This window comes from Euprymna scolopes, chromosome 19 (assembly GCF_053919585.1).
Source record: "Euprymna scolopes isolate OS-2025 chromosome 19, ASM5391958v1, whole genome shotgun sequence".
In the NCBI taxonomy this organism is placed as follows: Eukaryota; Metazoa; Mollusca; class Cephalopoda; order Sepiida; family Sepiolidae; genus Euprymna; species Euprymna scolopes.
In genome coordinates this window covers 5,548,286-5,562,340 of record NC_136500.1, presented here as the reverse complement: position 1 = coordinate 5,562,340, position 14,055 = coordinate 5,548,286, and positions in this window count along the sequence as shown.

Genomic DNA, 14,055 nt, shown 5'->3' with positions numbered 1-14,055 from the left:
AGAAAAAGAACAAAAAGGGAAGTCCATGTACGTGAATATCGCCGCATATAAAACTCTATTTACCTGAATGTCGTCTGGTAAGTGGGACGGTAAAAAAGTAAAGGAACGTGGCACAAATAGAGTTGGATACACAAGTAAGAGTCATAGAGTGATAGAGTGTAAGTAAAACCTGGAATATCAGGTTGTTTCGTTTCGTTTCGTTTTAACAATGGAAAGAGCAGAAAAAGGAAAGAAAAGAAAGAAAGAAGGAAAGAGCGAAAGGAAAGATTATAAAGGAAGTTTGGTAAGAAATAGCTTTACAAAAGTGAAATATCGTGTATGTAAATGAAAATGTAACGATGTTAAACATGCCGTTCCGTAAATCGCAGTTCTGATTTTTAGAAACCCCTACCAACGCGAGTCTAAAGTTAATCGAAGTAATGTGTTCGGTAATGCAATTCAAGATAACGTATAGCGTTTAGTTTGTGTTTATGTTTATGGAAAGAAAGAGAAACATGGGGAATTACCCCCACCACCATCACCCAAAAAGCGAAAAATACAACGAAAGGTAAGAAAGAAAGAAAGGAAAAAAGAACGAAAGGAAAGAGCAAAACGGAAATTGTGTTTGTAAAAGTAAGTTTGGTGCGTTTCACGTAAATGTCAATTCAGGTTTTCATAAAACTCTAACCACGCGGGTTATAACGAAATCGAAGTAATGTAATTGTGAATTCAATTTCAGGTAACGGATTGTGTTATGTTGTAATCTAATTTGTTTATAATAAATGCTTTATAAATTGTGTTTATGTGTTATGCTAACCAATGGCAAAGTAAGCGTGGTTCGTTTCAGCGTAAGTCCAGTCCAGTTTTTAGATAAATTCTAACCGGTGGTCGGTTTTAAATGTCTCCTGTGAACGGTATGGAACGGTGTCAGTGAGTGGCGGTAGAAGGATGAATTTTATAATTTAAACGTTTGGATTGGTTGGCTGAGAGAAAATACTTTTTTAAAAATTAAAGTGTGACAATCTAGGCATGAGCTACAAGGTGTCAAATAAGTCTCCAGACAGGTACTTTAAATTATCATAAACTCTTCAATATTCAATATGCTATTGTTATTCCCCATATGAGGTTACTGAGCAGTTTCTATGATTTCATGTTCAAATGAACTGCACCATATGTGTGGCACTATGTTTTTCATGTGCCACTGTGCTGTCCCTTCACCCATCGCTGGGAAGCGATTCGGTCACTTGCGAAGGTTACAGTGGAAAAGGCGCAATAATGCAATTTGCCAGAAATCATTCGCTTTTCTCTCAGCCACATCAGAGGTTTAAGTACGCATATTATGTCTCACTGAAAAAACAGGAGTAACCTTCTCTGCCCAGCACTAGTTTAGGATAGACAGGGTTAATTAAGCCTTTTTGTTCCCTATGAGGTGTGATTTGTTTTTACTGCAATATATTGCGAATATTTCTTGTAAAAATAATAAGCAACTATTTTCTTATATATTACATTTGCATTGCATGCTTTTAATCTGCCTAACACACCATGACAGTGCCAACATCATTCGTACTCAGAAGAATTACACCGAGAAATCGTGGACAGCTCCGGAAAAGATGTACGTAACCATTTAGTTTTGCAGAGCATTACAGACGAGAGCAGGTTGAAAGTAAAACGATGAAACTCTCCCCTCTCGTAACTCGGCTTAGATGAAAAATAACGGAGACGAAGAAACCCAACAAACTGAGGTATGTTTATTGGTTTCTGGAATACTGTTTGTTAATTTCGACGGGGCCTTCAATTGTCCGCCAGTGGAGCAGAAAAGTCTGAATGGCGTCTACGTAACTTCCCACCAGAAAACGTACATTGATTGCCTTCCCAGGACGTTCGTGTTACACTTGACCGGTCACACTAGAGGCCGACTTATGGTGTTCGATATTCGTTCCATTTACAGGAGTCTATTCTTAGCAGAAGTATAGAGTCGTCCATAGGCTTACAAATTAAAATAGATTAACGCTAATAAAGATTGTGACGGATTATGACTTTTTAAGAATGCAATGTGAATGTGAAGATACTTTTTAAAAACGATATGCAATAAAATCTTGTTTCAACTTGTAAAACATCCAGTGAAAAAATATGGAATACTTTGGATTGCTTTTGGACAATATTACATGAATCAGTTTTTGAGTATAAGAGAGTCCAGGCATGGAAAAAAGTATGAGAGGTGTTGGAGGAGTATGGAAGTCACAACACCAGAGTTGATTGGACAATAATGAATTTGCTTTATAAGTACCGTTGTGTGTCTTTAGAGACAAGAAGTGCACAGATTAGTTGCTGTGTAGGACTTGACAAAGAATTGATTGCAATGAACTGTAGATGCGGAAAATTTAACCGAAAATTGTTCCAAACGTGATAAGAGAACATCAGAAAGAAATATGTTATCATGACAGTAGGGGATGGTCTAGCTGAACAGTTCGGATCCCGAACTTTATGCACTGGTTACCCGCGATGAAATCTGGATTTGCAATTATAACCCAGAGACAGAGTTCCAGTGGAAGTATGGTGGCTCGACCAGACACAATAAAGACAGAGCACATTCATGCAGTAAAATATGATGACTCCTTTTTTTGACAACCTTCACAACACCTACATGCACTGGGTTCCGATTGAGCAGACAACAAACAAGGAACACTACGTCAAGGTTTAAAGAGAGTTCGGGAAATAGTCTGTCAGAAAAGTTGTGAACCATTCATAAGTTGTTTGAACGGCACAGCAAGTCCATTGCAGCCGGAGATAATTACTTAGAGAGGGATGTGTGTACTGTCAGTAAAAGTCGTTATGAGAAAAAGTCTGGAAACTTATTGTTGGTACCTCATAAGTTATAGCCCTGGAAAATCTATATTGTCTTTAAGCGTGATATCGAAAATATTATACTTTTAACTAATTCAGGACCGAGTGACTAATGCTATTAGGTGTATACTGCACGCTGGACGCATCGAATTACAGATTCGTCAATTTACTTTGCATGTACAGAACTGCAAATAGCTAACGGTATAAAACTTTGCGAAGAAATGAGGATTAATAAGAAACAGACAGCCGAAATATTATACAATAAACAGAAATTTGAAATCTTAGAAATACGATTCTATTATTGTGTAAATGGTGAAAAAGTAAAAGAAAAACTTGTCTAGGGAGAAACACGATAATGTATAGCAATATATATATATATATATATATATATATATATATATATATATATTTACATATAAACTAGCGTCAGTGGATAATTATATATGAAAAAACTATATATGCAACTTTCCATATGGGGGTACCAAATTGGTTAAAGTGAAAATGATTCCCAACTCACATTTAAGTAAAATGCACTTTCGTAAATTCATTTCAAACGTATGGCAAAAACAAATAATATCTAAGTAAATCGCGATATATCAAAACAGTCGTGCGAGATGGACGAGAGGCCTTAAGAGTTTAGACTCATTACCATGGTATCCCGATATATATATATATATATATATATATATATATATATATATATATATATATATATATATTCAGGCATTAGTTTTATACATGAACTTATGTATTGGGTAGATCTCCAAACTTGCTCGAGTAGAAAAAATATATATTTCCTTAATTCAAAATTAAGAAGAATCGATATCAAATAAAACAAACTTGCAACAGGTGCTTCCCTATTATTATTCAAGGGTTTTCACGTTCATCCCTTCCAGTCGCAGATAAGAAAAACTCTTTCTCTGACTTTGATATTTTTGACAACTTAAGCTACCAAACCTTGAAATGATTTATATTTTTTCGGTAAATCCAATTTTAAAAATAATTGTCTTGTTTTTCCACGCGTTAATATGCTTATAACTATCTAAGTTAACGTTGATGTTAATTATATCTCATTACAGAGTAAACTATATGTACTTTTTCACTGAACATTACATAGTGTTATGAGAAGAAATAGTCCTGTTTAAATACTGAGGAACTACCATTTCCGACATAAAAATTTATATAAAATGTACAATAAATATAAAATAAATATATGAATATAAATAATAGTAAAAATAATATTACATATTTATAATATAAAATATATTATATAAAATAAAATAGGTATAATATATAACGATATTACACTTTTCTCATTTAAATTTTCGTAAAAAAATATAAAAAGGATTCTATTAAAGTGTTTTTCGAGAGATTTAAAATAGAAGAGAAAGTGTTCTTTTAAGGAGGGTTCTAGAGGTTTTCAAATCCGTGTTTTAAATGTCTTCTTTGAGATTCCAGAACATTCCACTGAACATAACAATAAAGAAGATTCAATAGCGTCAGAACTTCAGTTATTAAATAAGCTCCGAAAAGGAACGCTGAGCTTGGGCGACCGTTCAACTATTTCTGACTCCGGCCTATTTCCTGGAGTAAATATGGTCTTAAGGAATTTCCTTTAACACGCGTATTTCAAACTAGCTTACAAAATAAATGAATGTTTGGTAAATATTTATTTTCTGATACTATATTCTGGCATAAGTTAAAATATATTATATTTCCTCAAATTCAATTATTACACGCGACAAAAACTAATAACAAAGAATTGGAGTTGCCCCCGCCCCTCACATCTTTTTGTAAATATTTGTTATTGTTTTGTTTATCTATTTAATAAATTTCCTATTTTCCTCTCGTCAAATTCTTTTAGCTTTTCTTTCAATATTTGTTGTGTCTACACCTAGACACTTATCTTGCAATTAAGAATATAATAATGAGATTTATTTTTACTATTAATCGAATGCAAGTTAATATTCCAGAACTAACAAATTCTATGGGAAATTTGTCTGGATAATTTAAAGTATATTTGAATAGACTAAAACCCCGCATAATTAATGGCGGAAACAACTAGATTTTTAACATAATAACGATACGAACATAAATTAATAAAACCTTTTTTCGTTTATATATATTTTGATTAAGGTTCATCTTTGTATGTCAACGTTGGAAGTTGTTTTTTTTTTCGCATGATGTCCATATAACATTACGAACATGCTATTTAGCAAACATTTATTTAAAAAAAAACAGATTTCTTATGCCAGTTGATATTATCAGACATAAATGTGAGAAGGATTTAAACATCATGAGATGGGGAGACTGAGATGAGAACGACCTGGTAAATTGACACACCCAACACTGATCAATTATTCAGATTTTCGTTGCCTAACTTTCTCATGATAATTTAGGTAATTACGTTTGTACCCTAAATGCATATTATTTGTAATACTGAGGGAGATAAATTAATCAGACAGAGACAGTGCAAAGGTTTAAAATAATATATCTTTAATTGTTGTATTCAACACCTAACCGTGTTTTTCGGTCGAACGAATTCAGATTAATATCTAGTATTCTTCAAATTAAATAGAATTATTATAGAATTACTGAATTTTAAAAATGAACATTTCATTTTCCTTTTAACAACGCTGTCAGCGCTCCTTAAGTCACGGTGTTTACTTCCATACTAATAACTCTTAACTGAATGTCGCATGTAACAATTGATATTAAGAATAGTGTTCGCTACTTTATAATATAATATACGACGTATTCTCTTAACATACATTTCGAAAGTTATCTTAAAATTGTTGGATGTTATCGAGGACAGCGCGTATCTGACGAGAAAGTAAATTCAATTGAATAAGTTAAATATTAATTCAAAATAATTAAAATAATATGAATATTTAGCAATTGTCTGTATTTTTTAGATGATGGGTTTTCATTGATTCAGATTGTCGGACTGACTTCCTCATCAACGTTTCGGCCTTTTTGTCCTCCGGCCTTCATCAGTCCGATACCAAACACCTGATGAAGCCCGGAGGTCAAAACAGCCGAAACGTTGTGACTATAACAACCAAGATGAGGAAGTCAGTCCGAAAATCTCAATCAATATGGATATTTGAATCCTAAAATATAACAGATCGAAATTACCGCTAATAATGTTAACAACTTGGCTAGTTAGAAACAATTTTTTCCACGAGATTTTCTTCTTATTACATGCAAAATAAATGTTTTTTTTTCTGTTTGTGTTCGAGTATAATGTTGGAAGTTGTGAAACTTCTTAATCGAAAGCGCTTCCACTACTGTTTGTCATATTTTTTTTGGAAAATCTATTTTCTCCAGTAAGTTATACTTTAATTTCATATTTAATTCCTGTGAGTCAATTAAAGTGCTAAACAGAAATTTCTCAATCCTTCACACTAAAGTTTTCAATAACATATGCATCTCTCATTAACACGTGGGTGTTCGTTCGCACCTGACCTCCATAGAATTGAAATATGTCACAAAGTTTAAGAATGTTTTTTTTTTAATATAGATCCACAGAATATTGTGATAAGTGTTTCAGTGTGAACAGGTGTTGTATAATAAATTACAACATTTATCTATTTTATTTTTACTGTAATCATATTTTGATTTGGTTTTGATACCCCCAAATTCGAAGCTATCTTTTTACGACCCTTCCTTTTCATAACCTATCATACTTTCATAAATCAGAGTCCATTTTCTGTCGGCTCTTTTTTGAACACAGTAACGAGGGGTACTTTTGCTTGTATATATATATATATATATATATATATATATATATATATATATATATATATAATCTATGACTAAGATACGGATTACGATTATATTTTTTTAACTAAACAAAACTGATGGTTGTATCTTGCCACTGACAATATGCAACTGACTTTCGCAGCTATGAAAATGATATATTTACACAAAGATTGATATTAAATAATGAATATTGAGTACATTTTTTGCAAGAATTTTCTCTCAAATGTTGAGTGGCTAGTCAATTTATAAAAAATGCATATTATTAGAATTATTTATTTATTTCCATAAAATCGGAAACCAAAAGCATTATCATAATCACCATCATTACCATCATCCTATTCAGTTTGACACTTTTACTTTTTAGTGTGCGTTGCAGTTTTTTAATCTATTTCTGTGGATACGTTCTACATATGCATTTATATTTTAAGTTTATACTTTTTACTTCTTTCGTGGTTCTTTGTTATCCACGTAGATACACTTACTATTCAACAACAATAACATCCGTATATTAAACCAGAAATTCTAACCCATCTTTTCCACGTTGCTTTAAAATCGACGCTCCTCGTTCTAGGTTTCAGATTTGCTTATCATGTCAGAATGTATCTTAAAGTTTGACGTTACAAGTTCATTATATCATTTTCATATCATTTTACTAAATATTATGCATCTCCCCCAGTCTCATTGTCAGGTTTCCCTTCTGTAATCATGAAAATGTGTACAAATTTTCCTTCTATAGCGCGGATCATTTTAAATATTAACAGCATAATGAATTGTATTGTACAAATATTTACTGATAAATGTAAAGTATACGCTTATTTGTATTTAACTAAATAAATGCATTTCCCATTTAATACGTACACTTTAAAGACATATCATGAGAATAATTCTATAAATAAAATTAATAGATACAATAGCGTTTGCAAGTTCGTTGGTATATGTTTATGTTTTCTGGTTTGTTTGTTTTTTTGCTTAATTTTAGTGAAATAAAAATATTAAACGATGAAGCCCATATGAAATTAATAAAATATCCATGAATGCACGTTGTAAAATGTTTGTTCTAGTATATTTGCGTCTCTTTATCGTCTGTTTTGTGGCGGTCAGCTTTTTTTTCTCTTTATGCGTGCATTTCTTCTATTATATTATATATTCAGAACTGATATATCTTGTAGATCAATCGGAAAATACTGAGAGTCTTTTGCTTGCTTTGAAACTTTGTTACTAGACCTGCAGTTTAGGGCGTAGTTAGATAGAATATTCGATTGCAGAAACATAAGATGCGTTGAGCAGTCAACCGTAACAAGCGATAGTGTCGAGGATTCATTCAACCATAATATCACGAAATCTTAAAAAGGCCCAGTCAGAAATTGAAAAATGTAGGTCACATTCCTAGACATCGCAAACGACATCGTATTCACTTATTTCAATGTCAGATTTTCTTAAGCTAATCAGTTTTATTGGCAGTTAAAAAAAATATTCAGTGTTTATGAAAGCTTGATTGTAGCTAATAAAATGCAATTTTGCAAAAATAGAAAGAAACAATAAGCATATTGTGTCGTTTATTTTTTATTTAATCACATCCTATTGTCCTCATATTGTACTTATCATTTCAGTTATTGCTTTCACAAGGTTTCAGCGAACTAGTCCTCTGGCCATCGCTGAAACCTTGTGAAAGCAATAACTGAATTGTAGTCAGGTGGGAAGCAGGCAGATGGAACAGAGTTCCGCAGGCGTGCAGTTCTAAGAAAGAAGCCCTGCTCATGGAATCTAAGTTTTGATTTAGGCACAGATAAAAGTCGGGAAAAATTCTTGACAGTGGTTTCAGCTAAACGGGAGTTTTTCATAAAAGATAGGCGAGGGGAGACCAGAGATGGAGCTCAGACGAGCACCTGTTATGGAAATAACGATAAAACAAAGATAGGCTCGCAACGTCTCTTCTGTGGGAGAGAGGTGGCAGGGATGAGAAAAGGGCATCCCCCACTAAGCCACGAAGTCTATGTTGTACTCTGTCAAGGCAGGATAGGCTGTTTTAGCACTCCTGCTCGAATGTGGCAGCAGTACTCAATCCTTGGGCGTACTTGGCTTTTTTAGAGATAGAGAATTGCATCAGTAGTGTGATATATTCTGGAGCGGTAGAAGGATCCCACCATCCTTCCAGCGACCTTGGAAACAGACGATGTATGTGTTTCATTTCAGATCAGGTGTAAAGGTCACGCTCAGAAGCTTGTCAAAACATGTGCCTTCTCCTCTACGAGAACCATACATACCATACACACTACAGCCGTCTGATTTTTGTCCATCGACCACTACTCTTATGAGCCTATCAGAGAGAAATGATTTAATGATAGAGAAAACATTTCCAGTTATACCGTAGCTGGAAATCTTGCAAAGAAGAAGGCCTTTATACCATATATTGTCGAAGGCCTTTGATATGTCAAGAGAAATTGCCCTAAAAACGAAGCCTTTGTCAAGAGATTCACTAATCCTCTGAGATATAACAATTAGCACATCTGTGGTAGATCTTGCACAACGGAAAACATATTGCGTGTCACTAAGAAGGTTATTTCTGCTGAGGTGGTTGACTATTTCTCTATTTAATATGGATTCCAGTAACTTACTCATGACACACAGGAGAGGTATTGGTCTGTACTGAGAGGGAGATTACTTATCACCTGAATTCTTAAATACAGGGCATACTAATGAGGTTTTCCAGGGTGTTGGAAAGCACTTTTCGTTAAGACAACGCTTAAACAGTTTCGTAAGTATAGGAGCAAGGTCTGTTTGAAGCTTTTTTAACACTATAATTGGTATGCCGTCAGCGCCAGTTGCTTTACTGGAATCAAGGTTCTTGATTAGCTTGGCGACCTCACGCACATATATTTGTATGTTACCTAGTGTGTTCTGTGTTATAGTATGAAATATGGGAAGTTTTCGGCCTTCGTCGCATGGGGTAGAATTAGCTGCAAAGTTCTTGGCAAATATTTTGACCTTGTTTGATGCTGATGGGGATGACCTCTGGTCCATTGATAATGGTTGGGATAGCACGCCCACTTCTGTTCAGGATGCTATTTTTTATTTGCTAAAACTGGTGGGAACCAGGCAGCTGATCAGCCTCTTTGGATTTACCGGACTGGGCATATAGCTCACTTGCATTTTTATTACTCTTTTACAGTGGTTGCTGGCGTTCCTGAAAGCAGCTTTAGTCTCAGTGCATCTATTACGTTGGTAGCTATGGAAAAAGTGATTTCTGTGCTCGATGGCAGCAGCACATTCTGCGTAGAACCATTGCTGGCTGTTAGGTTTTTAATGGATTTTTTAGATGGTATGAATCGGTCTATGACTACAATTAACCATTCAGTGAGGTATGATACTATAGAGGGCACATCCTTTTTAAACATGGAATGCAGAGGTAGATCAGTTATGAATGTTGATACGCTGTGAAACAAAACAAGTAAATTACACAACGCTAAAACAAACTCGCGGATAAATATTTACGTATAAAGACGACTTCGGCATCAAATGACCCGAAAATTGCTGATATATCTTGTGTGATTGTTGTTGAACAAACATTGGTGTATATTCTCAGTAAAATTATCAACGACGTTACCGTACATCGGCCATTTCTACATTTCTGAGAAATTCTGCTAGAATGCTAGAACGATGATATAGAACATACATTGTTAAGGATAATTTGAGAGACGGCACGTAAAATGATTAAAAAGATTACCTTCAAGAGAAAATGTAGCTTAATTTCCAGATTGAATGAGATTCTTTGTCACTCGTGTCACGTTTAGTTTCGGACACACCTTGTATAAGTTCACTGCTGTTGGATTTTATTGTCAGTATGTTCACCTCGTTCGCATTTTAATATGTCATGTGTTTTATGAATATTCGGATGAACCTTTGTATTATTTCTATCATTACGCCACTATTGAAGACACCTTGTCTGTAAAGAGACCATCCGTGCGTGAAACGAACGGAGCGGGACACAATGCTATCCTGTCCTGACTTGGATTACAATGGTGGGACGAGACAAATGTCTTCGTCACATCTAAGGCGGAGATTTTATTCTTTTTTATGAGTTTTACTCTTAACGAACAGTCTCTTCTTTCTTTGTGCAACTCGATAGATAATCAGAAGATAAACACTGTCTACTACCGTATGCGATAGGAAACATCACTAGTTATACAATATCATAAAAACTTCCGGTTAAATGAGTTCGTTGCTGATTCGATACACCTGTGTATTCGTGTCACATCTTAAATTGTCAAGATATAGGTGCTAGATGAATATGGTGTGGATTTATGTATAACTATATATACGGGAGAATGCTATATATTTATATAGAAATTGATCCAGAAAACATGAAGCAACTGGCCGTAAGGAGCTAAAATCCACTACTTAAAGCTAAAGAGTTTCCAGCGAGAAAGCTTCAAACGACGAAACCAGTCATTATTCTTCCGTTGTCAGAATGATCTTCATGATATGTGAGGACTGGAGGATAAAAATTAAAGTGAACATGACGAGGTTACAAAATGCATTAATGTTCAAATTTTTATTCTTAACAAATCTTTCTATAAATGTTATAAAGAATACATTCGCTTAATCTTTTCAGATATAAATCAAATACCGTCATACAAAACAATATGACAACATTTCTATGCTGATGACTTTTACATAAACATTAAAATTTAGTTGTAATTTGGTTTTTATATTCTAGTTGTTAAATGAGCCGATTGACGAAATAAACACTTGTTTCTGAGTTTGATTGCTTCTCTATCAATAAAAAAGTGTTGTGGTACAGCGATAATTGGTTCTTTAAAGTACAGGATAGCAAATTTTTCATGGAGGCATAATTTACATAGGTCATCTAAATGTCTGCACGTGGTAGCTTGTCTCATTATTCTCCATTCGACTACCGGCGAATAATGAGACAAGTTACCACGTGCAGACATTTAGACGACCCATGTAAATTATGCCTCCATGAAAAATTTGCTATCCTGTATTTAAAGAACCTCAAAATCTATTAAACTGTATACGAGAAATAGCAAACAACTTTGTTCACAAAATAAAACCTACTCTAGGATAGCGATACAAAATAGCTTAAAAACAAACAATAACAATAGAAAACAAACAAATAAATAAATTAAATAAACATGAATATACATAAACGATCACACATATATGTATATATATGTATATGTATATATATATATGTGCATGTGTGTGTACACATAGTTATATTCATATATATATATATATAAAACAAAAAACACATAGGTATATTCATATATATATATAAAAAAGGAGGGAAAAGATCTACATTAAACCACTAACCTAGTTCTAAAACAGATCCTTTGTTCGAGAAAATGCATGCCCATTGGCTGATAGGAGGTGCCGCGGTGGATACTACAAAGCTGATTGGCTAACTAGAAATCCTCAACATATATAAAAACTAGAAGCAACCACAAAATTCGCGCATAAACCTGACGAATCCTACAGTGGATGAAACGCAGAATATTCAGTGTAGCTTAATCGCCATATATATTTTATAAATTATTATATATATATATATATATATATATATATATATATGTGTGTGTGTGTGGGGGGGGTGTATGTGTGCATGTGTGTGTGCGCGTTTATTTGCGTTTTAAATTACATCCTTGCTGTTATGATATTCATTGAGAAAGAATCCTTCATATTGTCATAATAAAATCGAGGTCGATTGTGACCTAACCTGGTTTTTCTTTTTAGTATAGAAATATATTTCCATTACAAAACCACTTCCATGTGAAATGGATTTTTACTGCGAATGACATTCACGTTTGAACTATGTCATCTTTACGAAAATTCGCTGCCAGCAATATTGACCGAAACAGAACCCATGGTTCCGAAGTCCAAACATCAAATACATTTCTCCAGGCTATTAAAATGACGTCATAAAAGAAAGAAGACAAATTTTCTGTATTAAATGGTTTTGTGCCATAGACGTTTATATATTGTATTTATTTTATGCATTCTCTCCAGCTGATTAAAAACTATTAAAAAACAAATAAAAAAGTGAAAATATAGCATCCTTACACAATGTGTCACTTTAGAATAATATAGGTTAACATACTTACGAATGCATTATATATATATATGTATATATATATATATATATATATATACATATATATATATATATATATATACTAGCAAAAGTGCCCGTCGTTGACTGAGTTCAAAAATAACCTACAGAAAATGAACTCTGATTTTTTAAAGTATGATAAGTTATGAAAATGAAGGGTTGTAAAGAGATAGCTTCGACTTTGGGGGTATCAAAACCATAACAAAATATGATGAAAGTAAAAATAAAATAGATAAATCCCATAATTTATCATACCATAGCTGTTCACACTGAAACACTTAACACCATATTCTGTGAATCTATATTAGAAAAAAACCTTGTTAAAATATGTGGCATATTTCCATTCAATGGAGGGCAGGTGCGAACGAACGCCCCATAATTTATTATACCATATTTCTTCAAACTGGAACATCATTATCAAGGTATATTACGCAGATATATATGAAAAGTCTTTATTAAAGTGTGTGCCTATTTTTATTCTATGGAGGCCAGGCGCGAACGCAGACCGCACAATTTTATTATACCATCCCTATTTAAGTTAAAGCATACTTATCAAAGTATTCTTATGTAGATCTATATAAAAAACACTTGTAAACTTTTTTTTTTAATTTAAAACTTTTTTATTTCCATATTTCCTGGACCAGGCGCGAACTAAGACCCCACAATTCTAATGAACCACCGTTCTGCCAGATCAAACGTACCCATGTCTGTATCTCGATACATCTTCTATCATTATACGCAATCATTTTTTTTTTAAATAGTCACTCATATAGGAGCCTATTCATGACTGGACACACACACAGCCATCCAGCTTTATATATAGTCTAAAAAGCTTTGAATAAACAATGCAGTATATACACACACACGATCACACACAAACACACACACACACACACACATATATATACATAAACTTATGGGCTGAGAATCAAATATATATATATATATATATTTTTACACAGAGATCACCACTTATCAAGGCACGGAAGCCACTCAGGGATAAGGTTTATTGCAAGTACATTACGTTAGTGAGGAGATTTGATGAAGTGTTTACTTAAGGGGGCGGTTCATTAGGAATTTGTTAACATTAGACTTGAAGACATCCAAGTTGTAGTCCGGAGGGAAGCAGGAAGACGGAACAGCGTTCCACAGGCGTGCAGTTCAAAGAAAAAAGCTTTGTTCATGAAATACGCGTTTTGATTTAGGCACAGATATAGAGTGGGGGAAATTTTTCACAGTGGATTCAGCTAGACGGGTGTTTTTCGTGAAATATTGGCGAGGGGGGGACCAGGGATTGGAGTTCAGACGAGCACCTGCCATGAAAATAACGATAAAAC